Raw genomic sequence first — 15378 nt, 5'->3', positions numbered from 1 at the left:
TGGAGTCCCGGTGGCGAGCAGGTTCAGGTGTTGGGTATGATGTGGGAGGATGTGGGAGGCCCAGTGGCGAGCAGGTTCCGGCGTCGGGTATGATGTGGGAGGATGTGGGAGGCCCGGCGGCAAGCAGGTTCCGGCGCTGGTGGTCAGCGCTGCAGCATGCGCAGCGTGACCTATGATCGAGACACGCAGCGCAGGCCGCACGCCGGGTCGGGATCAGCCGGGCAGTGTCTGAGCGAGCGATACATTATGCCACACACCACCATTTCTCTGAAACATGGTGCAGCTCACCACAATGCCTATGATACTATGCTGCACACTGTAATGCCCCTGACACATTATGCCACACATTGCAATGCCCCTCACACCTAATGCATACCTCTCAACTTTCACAGTGGAGAAAGGAATATATTTGTGTGCCAGAGGCACGCTCCAAAAGTTTTTGGGCGCCGTTTTGTCTCTGTGAGGGCATGGCCAGTGCTGTGTGAACTGCTGGCCATGCCCTCTGCCTCCCTGCCTGCCTAATTAGACGCATGCAGTGTAATTCCCGCAGGACCGTCCCAAAAAAATAGGATGTCACACAAAAGTCGATACACACTGACTATGCCACACCACATTGCCCCCCACAGTAAGACTTCTAATAAATTATAAATTACCGGCTTGTTGCCAAGGGGGTTAATGTCCATTGCCAAGGGGGTTAATGTCCGTTGCCAAGGTGGTTAATGTCCGTTGTCAATGGGGGAGTTAATGTCCGTTGCCAAGGGGGGTTAATGTCCGTTGCCAGGGGTTCTTGCTCATTGCCAAGGGGGGGTTAATGTGCGATGCCAGGGGTTCTTGCTTGTTGCCAAGGGGGGGTTAATGTGCGTTGCCAGGGGTTCTTGCTCGTTGCCAAGGGGGGTTAATGTGCATTGCCAGGGGTTCTTGCTCATTGCCAAGGGATTAATATGCATTACCAGGGGTTTTTGCTTGTTGCCAACGGGTTTATATTTGTTCCCAGGGGTTAATGCTCATTGCCAAGGGGGGTTAATGTACATTTCCAGGGGTTCTTGCTCGTTGCCAAGGGGGGGTTATTGTCCATTGCCAGGGGTTCTTGCTCATTGCCAGGGGTTATTGGATGTTGCCAAGGGGTTAATATTTTTTGCCAGGGGTTAATGCTCGTTGCCAAGGGGGATTTCTGTTGCCAGGGGTTCTAGCTCGTTGCCAAGGGGTTAATATGTGCCCGTGTGTCCTGCCACCCGCCCATCAGCTGCAGCTGCCCCTGCTGTACCCTGCCTTCCCCTGCGCACAGAGAGACAGACGCTAGAAGTCATTTTTCACTTCCAGCGTCTTTGACAGGGAGCACAGCTCTGCAGCGTTACCAGGAAGTGCAGAGCTGTGCTTCCTGTCAGACGCTAGAGGTGAACTATGACTTCTAGCGTCTGTCTCTCTGTGTGCAGGGGAAGGACAGACAGGGGAAGGCTGGGGCAGCCACAGCTGACGGGCGGGTGGCCGGACACATGGGCGGGCGGGCGGACAGGTCCTTGTCATCCCGACGCACCCGCAGCCCAATAAATATTTTTTTTAAAGTGTGTGTCTGGACCCGGGCCCCCCTGGCAGGCCCGGGCCCAGGTAAAATGTACCCGCCCCCCCTGCCTCTCGGCGGCCCTGATCACATTGTGGGGACTGGAATCTGTTAACACGGTCATGTTGTGGGGACCAAAAACCTGGGCCCTATAAAGGAAACCTTTTCAAATTAATACAGGGGGTATTCTTAATGTGCCATTGTGGTTTTTAGCATTGGCCCAGAATGCAGGTCTACTAGTCCGTTTGTGTGTGTAAGTGTGTTGCTTCATTGTGTCACCTTATACAGTAGCTTCTGGCTGCGTAGTGTTTATGCACAGGGTCCACTGTTAATGCAAGTTCAAAATTAAAAAAAGAAATTTTTTTCATTTTTATTTTCTTTTTCTTACTGCACACCATGGTAACTGTGGACTGTGGATGTAATTGAGGATAATAATAATAAATTCAGTGATTTAAGCTGTTTTTAAGATTTTTTTATAATATAGAACTAAAACCAGAAACAAATTCTCACAAATGCACTATTGTAGGTGAGAGGTTGTGATTGAATCAACAAACAACATGTCTGGTCAGTGCTGGAGTAATGACAGTCTGCTGCTACTGTTTGTGTGTATATACAAGCATAGGCGCCAATTCTGTGGGTGCTTAAGGGCTTGATCACCCGCGGAAATTGATAAACACCCACAGGGGCCTGAGTCGTGCTCATACAACTCATACCCGCTATATTATACAGCACACTTCCGTCCTGCACGCCAATAAGCATAGCAACCCGGTCCCCACCACACCCCGTGCATTCTTACGTGACCTCACGCACAGCCGCCGGGCGCCAGCGCCAACCTCCCCCCTCCCTCTCCCTCCACTGCGCGACCACCCACCGCCGGCGTCCGTCTCAGCCTGGGGCAGCTGCTGCAGCACAGTGCAAGGAGGCAGCTTGCTCACCCCAACTGACTCTTCTGCCAGCTTCTAGTTTCTCAGCTTCTAGTTTCTTCTTGGGGTGCCTGCATGGCCATGAGCTGACAGTCACTCTATAAGGCTCATGTGAATAAGGTCAGTAAATCCAGTGCACGTTGCTCTATTAGACCCAAAATAATAGCTGGCCATTCATAAAAACAGAGCTTTTATTACAGCAGCCAGCGAATAAATGCATTTATTTATTTGACACTGTGGGGGAATTTATGTACCTGCACTGTGGGGGCATTTATGTATTTGCATACCTCCCAACTGTCACGATTTTAGAGGGACAGTCCCGATTTTCGGGTCCTGTCCCGCTGTCCCACCCGCGGCAGGCATTGTCCCGCTGCGGGGGGTGGCAGTTGGGAGACCCCCCAATCTAGTAGAATAGACGCTGTGCGCATGCGCACAGCGTCTATTCTCGTATGAAAATGAGGTCGCGGCTAATTAGCATAAGCCGCGCCCTCATTTGCATACGCCCCACCCCTTTTCGGGAACTCGCGCGACGAAGCCGCGCGAGTGTCCCTATTTCTTCTACTGAGAAGTTGGGAGGTATGTATTTGGCACTGTGGGGGCATTTATGTATTTGGCACTGTGGGGGAATTTATGTACCTGCACTGTGAGGGAATTTATGTACATGCACTGTGGGGGCATTTATGTATTTAGCACTCTGCTGCTGTAATTTGAATATTGGAGACAACTGTGCTCCGTAATATGAATTGGTATTATTTTGTGGTCACGCCTCTTCCCCATGAAGCCACTCCCCTATATTTTTGGCTTGAGCACTCACCAACAAAAACATAAATCAGCACCTATGTATACAAGCTGACCAGACACCCCCTGCAGTGAAGCTTCAGGAATGACTTCATCACAGAAGTGTGTATATAGTAGGGATGAGCGCAGGGCCGGTGCAACGCACCGGAGCGCCCCAGGCGAGTCGGGGTGGGGGCGCCCCGGTGCCGGGGGGAGGGAGTGGTACCTGTGTAAAAAAATTGCTGCCCCGGCGTCCCTGCAGTGCTGGGGTGGTCAGGGGTGTCCGTGCCGTAGGGGTACCTGCGGCGCCGTCATGTGTATAAAGCTGGCTGTGGCTGGCGGGGTACCTGTAGTGAATAGCAAATAACTAGCGCTTCCCGCGCTGCCGCGCGCATAGTGCTAGTTATTTGCTATTCACTACAGGGACCCCGCCGGCCGCAGCCAGCTTTATACACATGACGGCGCCGCAGGTACCCCTACTGCACGGACACCCCTGACCGCCCCAGCACTGCAGGGATGCCGGGGCAGCAATTTTTTTACACAGTTCGCTGGGGGTGAGGGGCGAACTGCCGCCCTCCAGGTGCTGGCTACCTAGGCAAATGCCTAGAGCTGCCTAGTGGTGGCGCCGGCCCTGCTTGTATCTTGGTTCTTTTACCTATTAAAGTGAAAATGTGGTGGGGCGTGCTCCGTAAATATCTTGTATAATTATCCCGCCCTGGGACCTGCGGACGACATATACATACATCCGGTGTCTCCAGAGATGCTCCTGTGCTGCCCATGGCTCTCCTGGACGGCTCATGGAGTCCTGGATGATCAGGTGGGCCTGCTGTGCGCCGTGCATCCTCTCCAGGGTGCCATTTTGGATCCTCCGGCGGCTCTGGCTGAACGCCGGAGTCCCTGGGGTGCAGCTCAGATGTCCGACTGTGCTGGTGCCTCTTGCCGGGCGACTCGGCGGGTTGGGGCGTCTGGTGACTCTCCGGAGGATTGGCGGAAGAGAGTGGGAACTGTCTCCTCCGAGGCACACCGCACGGAGAAGCTGGCACCATCTTGCTTGCCTGTCTCCTGGGCTGCGGTACTTGTACAGAACTGATCCTGCTCTGGGCTTAGCAGGTACTTCTGATATAAATTTTCTGGAACCTGCAAGGTGGGTTGAATCTCCAGGGCAGTTGTGACCCTTGCTACACGCTGGACTATACTTGTGACGCAGCTTGGAATGAATGAGTGGGGAGCACTGTCACCAAATCCTCTGCACAGATATTTAGCTATTTTCCTTGAGTCCTCTGAATATTATCCTATTGGACCCTCTTTACGCCGTTGACATTCTATATATACCTGGCGACGTGCTAGCCATCGCCTTTCCACTTGTGTGCGGCTATTTTACAGCTGAGGATTTATTGAATTAGAGACAATAATATTTATATATACTGAGCATTATACAGGATCATGGAACTCTCCACTCAAATAATTATTTTGGCGATTCTAAGTCTCTACTACCAGGCTTTTAAGCAAGTTTGATGATGTTTGTTATGGTGGCCTGTCTCCTGTCTGTACTCCTGATGGTGCGGTGGAGACTGCAGAGGTCGTGGAGGGCAGCCTGCCTATATACAGTACATATGTGAACGCTACTGCTCCTGTACCAGCCCCAGATACACGTACCTTTATGGACCTGTCTGCTGTAAAACTTGCCTTGGTTGCTTCAAGTCTCTGGGAAGCTATGTTCGCATGTCCAGAATGCTGCCTGGATTATCCCCGAGACGCTGGAGACAAACACCTTATTGCTATTTTTCCTATACTATATGGAACTTTAGCAGCACTATTATTTTTCCTCAGTAATACCATATGCAATACCATGCATATATATCCATCCTGATTTTACTACTGTTATAGGTACTTTTAATGTATACTATGTGATGCTGCATTACTGATTCTGTATGGTGAACGCACTGTCATTGAATTTGATGGTGGGGGAGTTTTTTTTTATTTTGATCCGTCTACACATAAAGGTCAAGTCCACTTCCCCTGATATCTTTGTTATAATATCCTGTAAATAAAGGGGGAGGGGGGAGTTTGCATAGAATAGTAGAATTTAGAATAAAGGGGTTATGGTTAAGGGATCCAAGTACGCCTTAGTTGTGGGTGGGTTGTACAGGGTGGGGGGGTTATAGGGTTGGTTTGTTTTGGGTTTTATGGGTGGGTTTAGTTAATTTCTTATTTTCCCTGTTTGACCGGACACCTGACTTTGCAACAATTTTTTTTTCCTTCCTTTTTTTTTTTTCAATGGGTATTATGCTGATAGTCTATATTTCTTTATTCGTATTTGCTATATTTTAGTGTGATATACTACCTTAAATTGATGTGCGTTATATATCCGCTAGTATCTATAACCCAAATGGCGCCTTTGGGTAATGGTAGTCCACATATCCTGCAATGAAAAGCTTTTGTTTGGAATGCTCACACTTAATACATTTTTGTCTCTGTATGGTATTTTATTGTTAACAACATTTCGATTATTTTTTACTGTATAAGTACCCTACGTCTGTCGTTTCAGCAACTGTGTCGGGTCTGGTGTTTATGTCTGTTCCACTCCTTGCCTATATCGGGTTTTTTGCTTATTGTATTCTAAAAATTTCGACAGAAATCATTGAATTAAATTAAAAATGAAAATGTGGTACCAGGACCTTCTGTAAAGCAAAATATTGATCAAACTATATAGAAAAGTCGGTAGTACAAATAAAATATGTGCTTTCAAAAATTGCAACAGTATGTTCTACTTTCCTGTGCACTTATAGGGAAGAGAAGATATTGCTTGTTTTAATGCCTATATTTTGGGATTAGATAAAGTGAGCCCCAATTCTCTTCATGTGGCTGCTACTCTGCCGTTTTCTCCTCCTCCCTCTCTGGGGGTGTGTGCTCAGAGAGTATGCCTGCACCTATGTACCAAAAACAAGCATCCAATCTCCAAATTAAATGGGGTAAATCTTTAATGGAGAAGGATTTGGGGGTGGTCAATGTCAGTAGTCTGAAGCTATGTACTCACAGGGCAGATATATTGCTGAGCAATATATTGCTCAGTGTCTCCTTTTCATCAGCGACCAGAGATGGTCGCTGATGAAAGGGAACCTCTGCCGGGGGAGCTGTAGAGGGAATCAGCTGGTCGCAGGAGCAAGCCTGCAACCAGAGATCATAAGGGGGCTAAAAACGGGAGCGCGCACCTGGTGATTTTTTTTGCCGGTGCACACTCCAATCGCTGCCAATATGGTCGCTCAGCGATTATAGCCCGGGTGTAAACAGCTTTACTGCTCAATGTCAACCAGCAGCTGCAATGGCTAATACAGTATTAGCATGCATAAAATGGGGCACAGAGGCTAGGGAAGACAGTGTCATTTTGCCACTACATAAATTGTTGGTAGGGCCTCATCTAGAATACAGTGTACAGTTCTGGGCACTACTCCATAAGAAAAACAAATCTTGGAACTAGTAAGGGTTCAGAGAAGGGCAACACTGGCTGCTTCATTTTTACACTGCAATATAGATATCAGTTTGAAGTACACCCCCCCCCCCCCCCACCCAAATCTAACTCTCTCTGCACATGTTACATCTGCCACACCTGCAATCCACATGGTTTTGTCCATCTAAGAGTGATTGTGGCTTTCTGATTGAATCAGAATAGCCCTTTATATATAACTATGTAAGGTCATTTATGAACACACAAAATAAGTCATTGTGGGAATTTACTAAGGTGGGAGTATATCAGATACTATCTATTATCTTCTAGAAGATGCTAAATTAGTAGATTCTAACACTTACCCATAGCGACATCCCATGTGAAATTGAACTCCCATCTTAGTAAAGCCCAGTACACATGCATCGATTTTTTTTATTTTTTTTACAGATTTTCAATTCGATTTGCTTATAGAAGTAAAATCTAATCGAATCCTAAACTAAATCTAATGGTTTTTGTGTCACTTTCGATCTAAATTCGATTCGCGCTCCTGTTTTCACAAAATCGAACAGAAAAATCTACTGTTTAGCCAAGGAAATATCGAATTCGATCTAGTAAATCAAATGTGTTCAATGTACCATTAATGAATATCAAATTCGATATCTAATGCAAAAGTACAGATCTAATGCCAAATCGAATGGAAAGATCTAATGCCAGATCTAATAGAAAATCAAATCTAACATTGAATCAAAAGCAAATCGATGTGTATGTACAGGGCTTTAATTTCCCCCATACACACAATTCCTCTGTGTGCATAATTGTTAATATATAATACATTTGGTTTTGCGCTCCCTGGGTCAGGGTAGTGAGTGTTTCAGCTAATAAGAGTGCAGGATTCCTCTTTGACTATTACAATTACAGACTGTAAATTGGGATAGGCAGGATGAATGGGAAGTTCTGAATAAATCTGCACAATTTGTCAGATTTATGGATGAGGTGGGTTGCTGGGACCCCGAATCAGTGTGAACATTTTAGCACCAACAGTAATTTTTTGTTGTTGTTGTTACCAATCTAACAGTTTTTGACACTGTAATTATTTCCTCTCACCCTACGGGGTCCACTACAGCAGTGCGGGTTGACACATAGCAAAGTTTTCCTTTTTACAAATATTTTTTGAACAGAAATGCTGAATTAGTGCTGTGTGTTGTAGTGTTATATCATACAGCATAGATAAGAGCCCAATGTCCAATACAATCGGGAATATTACCTGCAGGAGCATCTGGTACGCAGGGGTCACTTTACCTCTTCAGCTAAACCTGCTCTGTTTGCAGACACACACACACACACACACACACACACCCGCCTAGTTTACTGATAGGATGGATAAGCAGATAAAGGTGTAAAAAGGGGTAACATTTATTGTACAATGTACATCATAGGTACCAGCCCAATGTCCATTTCAATCGGAAAAGATTATAGTATAGGGGGATCTGGTACGCAGGTATCACTGTAACAGGCAGACAAGGGTGAGACAGAAGCAGAATCCAATTACAACAAGCCGGGTCGGTACACAGAGGGTCACAGAGGGGCCGGTCAGGAGCGGCGAGCAGAGTTCATTAGTCCTCAGTTATAATTGGACGGCAGCAGAAGATGTACCGCAGACACCTGAGTACCCGCTTTCTGCACTTTCCTTTCCCTGGCTTGGCAGCTTTATCAGATGTTACACTGCTGGCTGTGACTGGCTCAGGTATTATATTAGGGGTTAAGGCCGTCTCAACTGATGATGGTACCATCTGTGGGATTACAAGATCACATGTGCAGTTGATGAACCGCTTTTCAGCACAGGTCTTTTCCACAAGTATCACTTGGCCAGGACTTGTCTCATCAACATCAGGTGTTTTCTTTAATGGGATGACAGGATCATGGGTCCAGTTGATGAACCGCTTTTCAGCGCAGGCCTCTTTTACAAGTATCACTTGCCCAGGAATGGTCTCCACACGAGGTGTTTCTATTGGTGGGACCCATGAGTGGTAACGTATCCACTTGGCAAATGGTATTTTAGCCACGGCCTCTTCCACAAGTATCACTTGGCCAGGACTTGTCTCATCCACATCAGGTGTTTTCTTTGATGGGATCACAGGATCATGGGTCCAGTTGATGAACCGCTTTTCAGCGCTGGCCTCTTTTACAAGTATCACTTGCCCAGGAATGGTCTCCACACGAGGTGTTTCTATTGGTGGGACCCATGAGTGGTAACGTATCCACTTGGCAAATGGTATTTTAGCCACGGCCTCTTCCACAAGTATCACTTGGCCAGGACTTGTCTCATCCACATCAGGTGTTTTCTTTGATGGGATCACAGGATCATGGGTCCAGTTGATGAACCGCTTTTCAGCGCTGGCCTCTTTCACAACTGTCACTCTGCCAGGAATGGTCTCCACATCAGGTGTTTCTATTGGTGGGATCCATGAGTGGTTACGTATCCACTTGGCAAATGGTACTTTATCCATGGCCTCTTTCACTAAGATGACATTGGGAGGAAGCTCCTCTCCCAAATCTGGTGTCACCCTCGCTGGTCTCACAGGATCACGTGTCCAGCTGATAAACTGATTCTTAGCGCAGGCCTCTTTCACGAGAATCACATTGGGAGGAAGCTCCTCCTCCCAATCAGACATTGTAATATATTCTTTATATATTTTCTCTTTCTGAAAAAGGGAATGCATCCACTTTCCAACAACTCGTACTGAGAAGTGAGGATTCCACGGCAACAGCTCAAAACATCCTGTGGTTAGTGTGTGTGATGTCATACTGATCATGACATAATCTGCACATGAGACCCTACTACAGTGTTTACCTTTTATATATAGTAAATATAATCCTTTTTTTTTTTAACATTTACATTTATATAACAAATGTGAGCGATGCTGGTATTTTTAGCATCTCTCTGATGTTTGCACTCAAAGGGTTAATAGCCGAATAGTGTAGATTATACAGGTATAAGTGAAATGATAGCAGTGTGAGTGTATGTATACACATATAAGTGAGGTGATAAACTGTATATAAAGTATACTCACACTCTATCATCTCACTTTATACAATATCATTTCACATATACCCTGCTAATGTCATATAACCTGCCTTCATCTTAGGTCCATTGGCAACTAGTTGAATAATAATCGGTCCAATGTGTGAGAGCAAAATATTACCAGCCATTTTCTCCCAGATGCTGGCAAACAGTCTGGCTAACTCCCCAACTGAACCGTTAGTTGGTGAGCACTAGCCAACAGTGTCGGCCTACTTCACTGTCACAGCCTCCAGGGAGCTGCTTGTCAGCAGGAGGGGCAGCCTGGATCACTGCACCCCTCCAACCCTGTAATCAAAATTGCTGGACCCCACCCCAAGCAATTGTAGCACCCGCAAACTTCTTCCTCAACCCAATTTGCAGCACTCCATGCACTTTCACCCCTTCACAATCTAACCATCATTAGTGCCCCATCATCAATGGAATCAGCGCCCACCCGCCATCAGCGGTAGCAGCACTCCCCCCAGTGTGTCAAAGTCTGTCAGCACCTGTGTTTCAGCATGTTATTGTCAATCTGTCAGCATCTGTCTGTCCATCATGTGTCTTTGTATGTGTGTGTGTCAGGGCGGGATGTATTAAAATACATCGCCGCCCCCCCCCCCCCCCCGCCGCGATGCTGCTGCATATGTACTAACATATGCGTCTGGCATCGCGGTGCGGTGACGGAGGCCCCCGCGATACCTGTACATGTCACCTCCCTGCGTCACCTCCCTGCTGCCACGCTCTCCCCTAACGCCGGGGACAGCTATGCATGCTGTACCCGGCGCTTCCTCCTCCCCCCTGCAGCCGGAAGGATGTCCGGCTGCTTCACTAGGGGGAGGCGGGGCTTACCTACCGGGGTCCAGGAGGACCCCTAAGGAAGGTAAGCCAGAGGGGGGGTCGGCGAGGCGGCGGATTTGCGTCTATAAGTAGACTTCTATAGGGTATCGCCACCCAAAGGTGGCGATACCCTTCAGTGCGGTATCATTTTTGATACATTGGAAAATGCGGTAAAACCGGGGTTTTACCGCATTTTCCATTTGATACATCTCGCCCTCAATGTCTTATTGTTTTAAATATTCAAAACATGCAGGAGTAGGAGAACCTGTCCGCCTACTTCTGTTGTATGGCCAGCATAACTTGTTGTCTGTCCAACCAACACACCACCCCACACCACACACCTAACCAACTTTTTCATCAGACCGGCCAACCTGCGAACCTTTTCCTCAAAACAGCCAACTTCTCTCCAACTTGTCATGTCACAGAAGTAGGCGGACAGGTTCTGCTTACTCCGGCATGTTTCCAATATTTAAAATAACAAAACTTCTGCATGTGTCAGGCGAGCGCTGGCACACTGACACACTAGTAGCAGGTGCCGTTAATGAATGGCAGGGCCTATACTATACACAGTCCAGATGTGGATATTAATCTGGGTCCCTGTAATTGTGGGTGCTGCTAATGATCAGTAATATCGCTTGTGTTATGGGGCCTACACACGGAGCGATGTGTGCCAGCGATATTAGCAATGTAGATTGCTCCGGACACAGCGCTGCGTGATCTGCCAGGGCCAGTGTTCACCGGTGAGAACATGATCGATCTGACTAGGTTTATACTGCATGCTGTATAAATCTAGATGGGTAAAAGCTCCGCTCTGGGACACATATCGCTATCGCCCCCACACACTGATTGCTTCGAAAATTACCCAAAATCACTACATGTTTAGGCCCCATTAGACACAGAATTTTAGATGTAAGTATTGCCCGTGGACCCGTAATCGAGATGCAGCGAACAATAAGTAGATTCGAACAGCGTGCAGATATGGGTACAGGGCCGGTACCACTAACAACCAGTGGTGTCACTTACAGGGCCGGTGCTAGGTTTCTTGCACCCTAGGCAAAACATCTGACTACTCCCCCCCCCCTTTTTCTAGCAGTCACACAGTCCCATAAATACAATATCCACAATTGGTGGCACTCTGGACCAATTACTCTCAATAAAAGCATCATTAAGTCAATGTTTCAGTGCTTTATTGCACTTTTCTCAGCTGAACTTGAAAAAAAGCACGATAAAATGCTGATACATTGAATTAATTACACTTTTTTTATTAGTCCAGAGTGCCGCTAGTTATGGACAATATATATGTATGTATGTACCATATATATATATATATATATATATATCACAACCAATAGTGTTATGTAGCGCCCTATACAATTGATATAGATACTTCTAGTCTTTCCTTTATGATACAATTACCATCGACATTTTTCAATATAAAACATTTATTAAAACATTTAAAACAAAATGTAAATGCAAGTTTTTGAGACAAATTTTCAATACAAACGTATTCTTTAAATTTACAGATCGTGATGGTTTTCAAAGGTTACCCAACGCGTTTCGTCTCTTTATGAGACTTCATCAGGGGTGAACAATTTGATATCAGATCTTATTGGATTCTTTTATCGGAATAAATCTTGCTATTTTGCAGTAGTACAAGGTCCGTTTAAAGGTTCAATTTTTTTCAAAATTTTTTAACTTATTACGTCTTTTATCGGAAATTCTTGCTATTTTGCAGTAGTACAAAGTCCGTTTAAAATGCTCAAAATTTCTTTAGCTCAGAGGAGTAAATTCCTGGATCTTTCTATTCTATTAAAGACCCTTATGCAAAGGGCGGTTGCCCGTACTTACAGCTCGAAAAATTATAATCTGTTCATAATTTTATGTACCATTATAAATCTTAATTGGAATATAATATACAGGGTAGATCTTTGAAAAGTGGTCCCCTTATATAATTATCTGGAGTATACTCCAATTTCCAAAAGTTCCTCAAGGATCACAGGGGTGAGAGTGTGGTCTCTAAAACCTTTTAGCTCCTATAGATGTGCTCCCTCCTGTGTCCAGACACCAAGTGGTGTATATACTACATATATATACACTGAACAAACATGTACTGTATAATTATATAAGCCAGAGTGGGGTACTTATCTTCCCAGGGGACATGGTGGGCCAGGCCTTTAGAGTGTCAGCAGCCTGCCCAGTGACATCTGCTGAGGGGGCACAGGGTCAGCAGAAAGCCTCCTCTGCTGCCCCGAATAAGGTACCCAAGGGCAAGGGGTTAAGTGCAAAGAGCAGCCTAGATCCCAGGATGACAGCCTCCTTCCAGCATGCCTTGCTCCCACACAGCTCTAAGTTTCTGCTTCCTGGATACTATGTGACCCTGGAGACTACAACTCCCATAACCCCCCGCGCTGGGCACCCTGGTGGCTGCAATTTGCACTGTGCCGACTGGACTGTGCTGACAGGACCCCGTTGGGGCTGATTGACAGGCATGGGGGCGGGTTGGAGTGGTGCGATCGGCGGGTGTCCCTGTAACGTCATCCGTACAGGGAAACCTTTGTCAGTGCTGAGCAGCTTCACTACAGAAGGCGCCGGGCAGGCAAGACACAGTGTGCAGGGAGTGTGATGAGAGGGAAGACAGCGTGTGTGGGTGCGCTCCTGGATAAGTGCTGGACGTCACTTGTTCTCCTCACTATGGGGAGAGAAGGACAATTAGCATGCAAAGTGGGAGTGAGATCGAGCGACTGCTGTTTGTGGTGTCGGGCACAGTGCGGGAGGAAACCTCACCATAAATTGGGACCCACTGAAGGAAGAGCGCCCTCTAGCGGCCGGCGCCCTAGGCAGCTGCCTAAGGCTGCCGAATGGTAGCTCCGGCCCTGGATGAGCGCATTCGGATCTCCAAGATCCGAACGTACCTGAATTTCACAATCTGAGACGGGATCAGAGCTCAGCTCGCTGTTCCCACTAAACTCGGATCCCAGAATGTGCCAAAATGTCATCATCCCTCTGTCAGATTCTCCTGATATCCAGACCCTATATAATTCCAAATGGCTCGGCACCATTTTCTCCCCAGTTCTAGTGAGAGGATGTGTTAGTGGCTGTGGGAAAGTGGCATGGATTGGCAACCTGCTCTGCCTCTGCTGTATCATTGTGGGGGTGACCTGCTCTGCTGTATCGGTCCAGTCCAGTGGCGCAGTGCTGTGCGGTAGCAGTCTTGGAGTGAGCATATGTAATGAGTGGCTCATTACATATGCACTGCGCTCTCATAGCTACTGTCTGTCCTGCTTTTACACTGCAAACCTGCTTGAGACCTGGTATTTATGTGCGGTGTGAAAGGGGTTTAAAACTGTAATAAACCGTTTTAAATACCGTTTCAAAATACCGGGTCTCAAACGTTTAGGCAATGTGAAAGCAGCATGGGGGTGACCTGCTCTACTGTATCCAGTCCAGTGGTGCAGTGCAGTGCTGTGCTGCATCAGTGTGGGGGTGACCTGCTCTACTGTATCCAGTCCAGTGGTGCAGTGCAGTGCTGTGCTGCATCAGTGTGGGGGTGACCTGCTCTATTGTAGCCAGTTCAGTGGTGCAGTGCAGTGCTGTGCTGCATCAGTGTGGGGGTGACCTGCTCTACTGTATCCAGTCCAGTGGTGCAGTGCAGTGCTGTGCTGCATCAGTGTGGGGGTGACCTGCTCTACTGTATCCAGTCCAGTGGTGCAGTGCAGTGCTGTGCTGCATCAGTGTGGGGGTGACCTGCTCTATTGTAGCCAGTTCAGTGGTGCTGTGCTGTGCTGCATCAGTGTGGGGGTGACCTGCTCTACTGTATCCAGTCCAGTGGTGCAGTGCAGTGCTGTGCTGCATCAGTGTGGGGGTGACCTGCTCTATTGTAGCCAGTCCAGTGGTGCAGTGCAGTGCTGTGCTGCATCAGTGTGGGGGTGACCTGCTCTATGGTAACCAGTCCAGTGGTGCAGTGCAGTGCTGTGCTGCATCAGTGTGGGGGTGACCTGCTCTATTGTAGCCAGTCCAGTGGTGCAGTGCAGTGCTGTGCTGCATCAGTGTGGGGGTGACCTGCTCTATGGTAACCAGTCCAGTGTTGCAGTGCTGTGTTATATTTATTATAACAGTCCGTGGGTGACCTGAAGGTTGACAGGGCTTAGGCCGACACCTGAAATAGGGCGACATGAGTTTTCCCCTTTTTTTTTGTCCCAAATGTCGACATAGTCAACATGGACACAGTCTAAGTGTACCACTGCACTTGCCATGCTTTGGGCACAGTGCCACGCTGCCCTCGGCACACTATTATACTCCCACCACCCTGTAGTGGATGGTACGGTATGAAATACCGCCTGTGGGCACATGCCCGCTCAAAATACAGTAATATGGAAAAAAAACAATGTTGACCTTCCCATTGTCGACCTAATGCTTGTGTTGACCTTCTGACCCTGTCGACCTTAGTCATGGCAACCTATTTCAGTTGTCGACCTAAGCCCTGTCAGCCTAAATAGTGGCCATATCCCGAAAGAGCAGGGCCCTTCTGCCCTCATGTGTCTTTTCATCTCTTATTTAAGCTGTGTACACATGGGGAGACGGGTGCCCCATTCTGAGTGAGGTGCTGATTGTGTTGTTGTCATCCTATTCCACATTTAAGGGGGACAATATATGAAAAAGAATAATGATACCCGGGTATCCCCTACCCCATTCACACCGGCCAGGTCCCCGGGTTAAACCCGGGAACAACCCTGCTCCATAGCAGGGTTGAAATCCCGGCATTTTTTGCCGGGATTTT

The 15378-nt window shown here is 47.4% G+C and overlaps 1 long non-coding RNA gene across 1 annotated transcript in view; it reads left to right on the top strand.

Moving 5' to 3' along the window:
- Positions 1-15378, top strand: part of LOC146064281 (uncharacterized) — a 95543-nt gene that overhangs the window by 6497 nt on the left and 73668 nt on the right. The window lies entirely within an intron of this gene.

The sequence above is a fragment of the Crinia signifera genome, chromosome 3 (assembly GCF_055691185.1).
Source record: "Crinia signifera chromosome 3, ASM5569118v1, whole genome shotgun sequence".
NCBI lineage: Eukaryota > Metazoa > Chordata > Amphibia > Anura > Myobatrachidae > Crinia > Crinia signifera.
The sequence above is the reverse complement of the archived record's forward strand: the minus strand, read 5'-3'. Positions and strand labels throughout refer to the sequence as shown.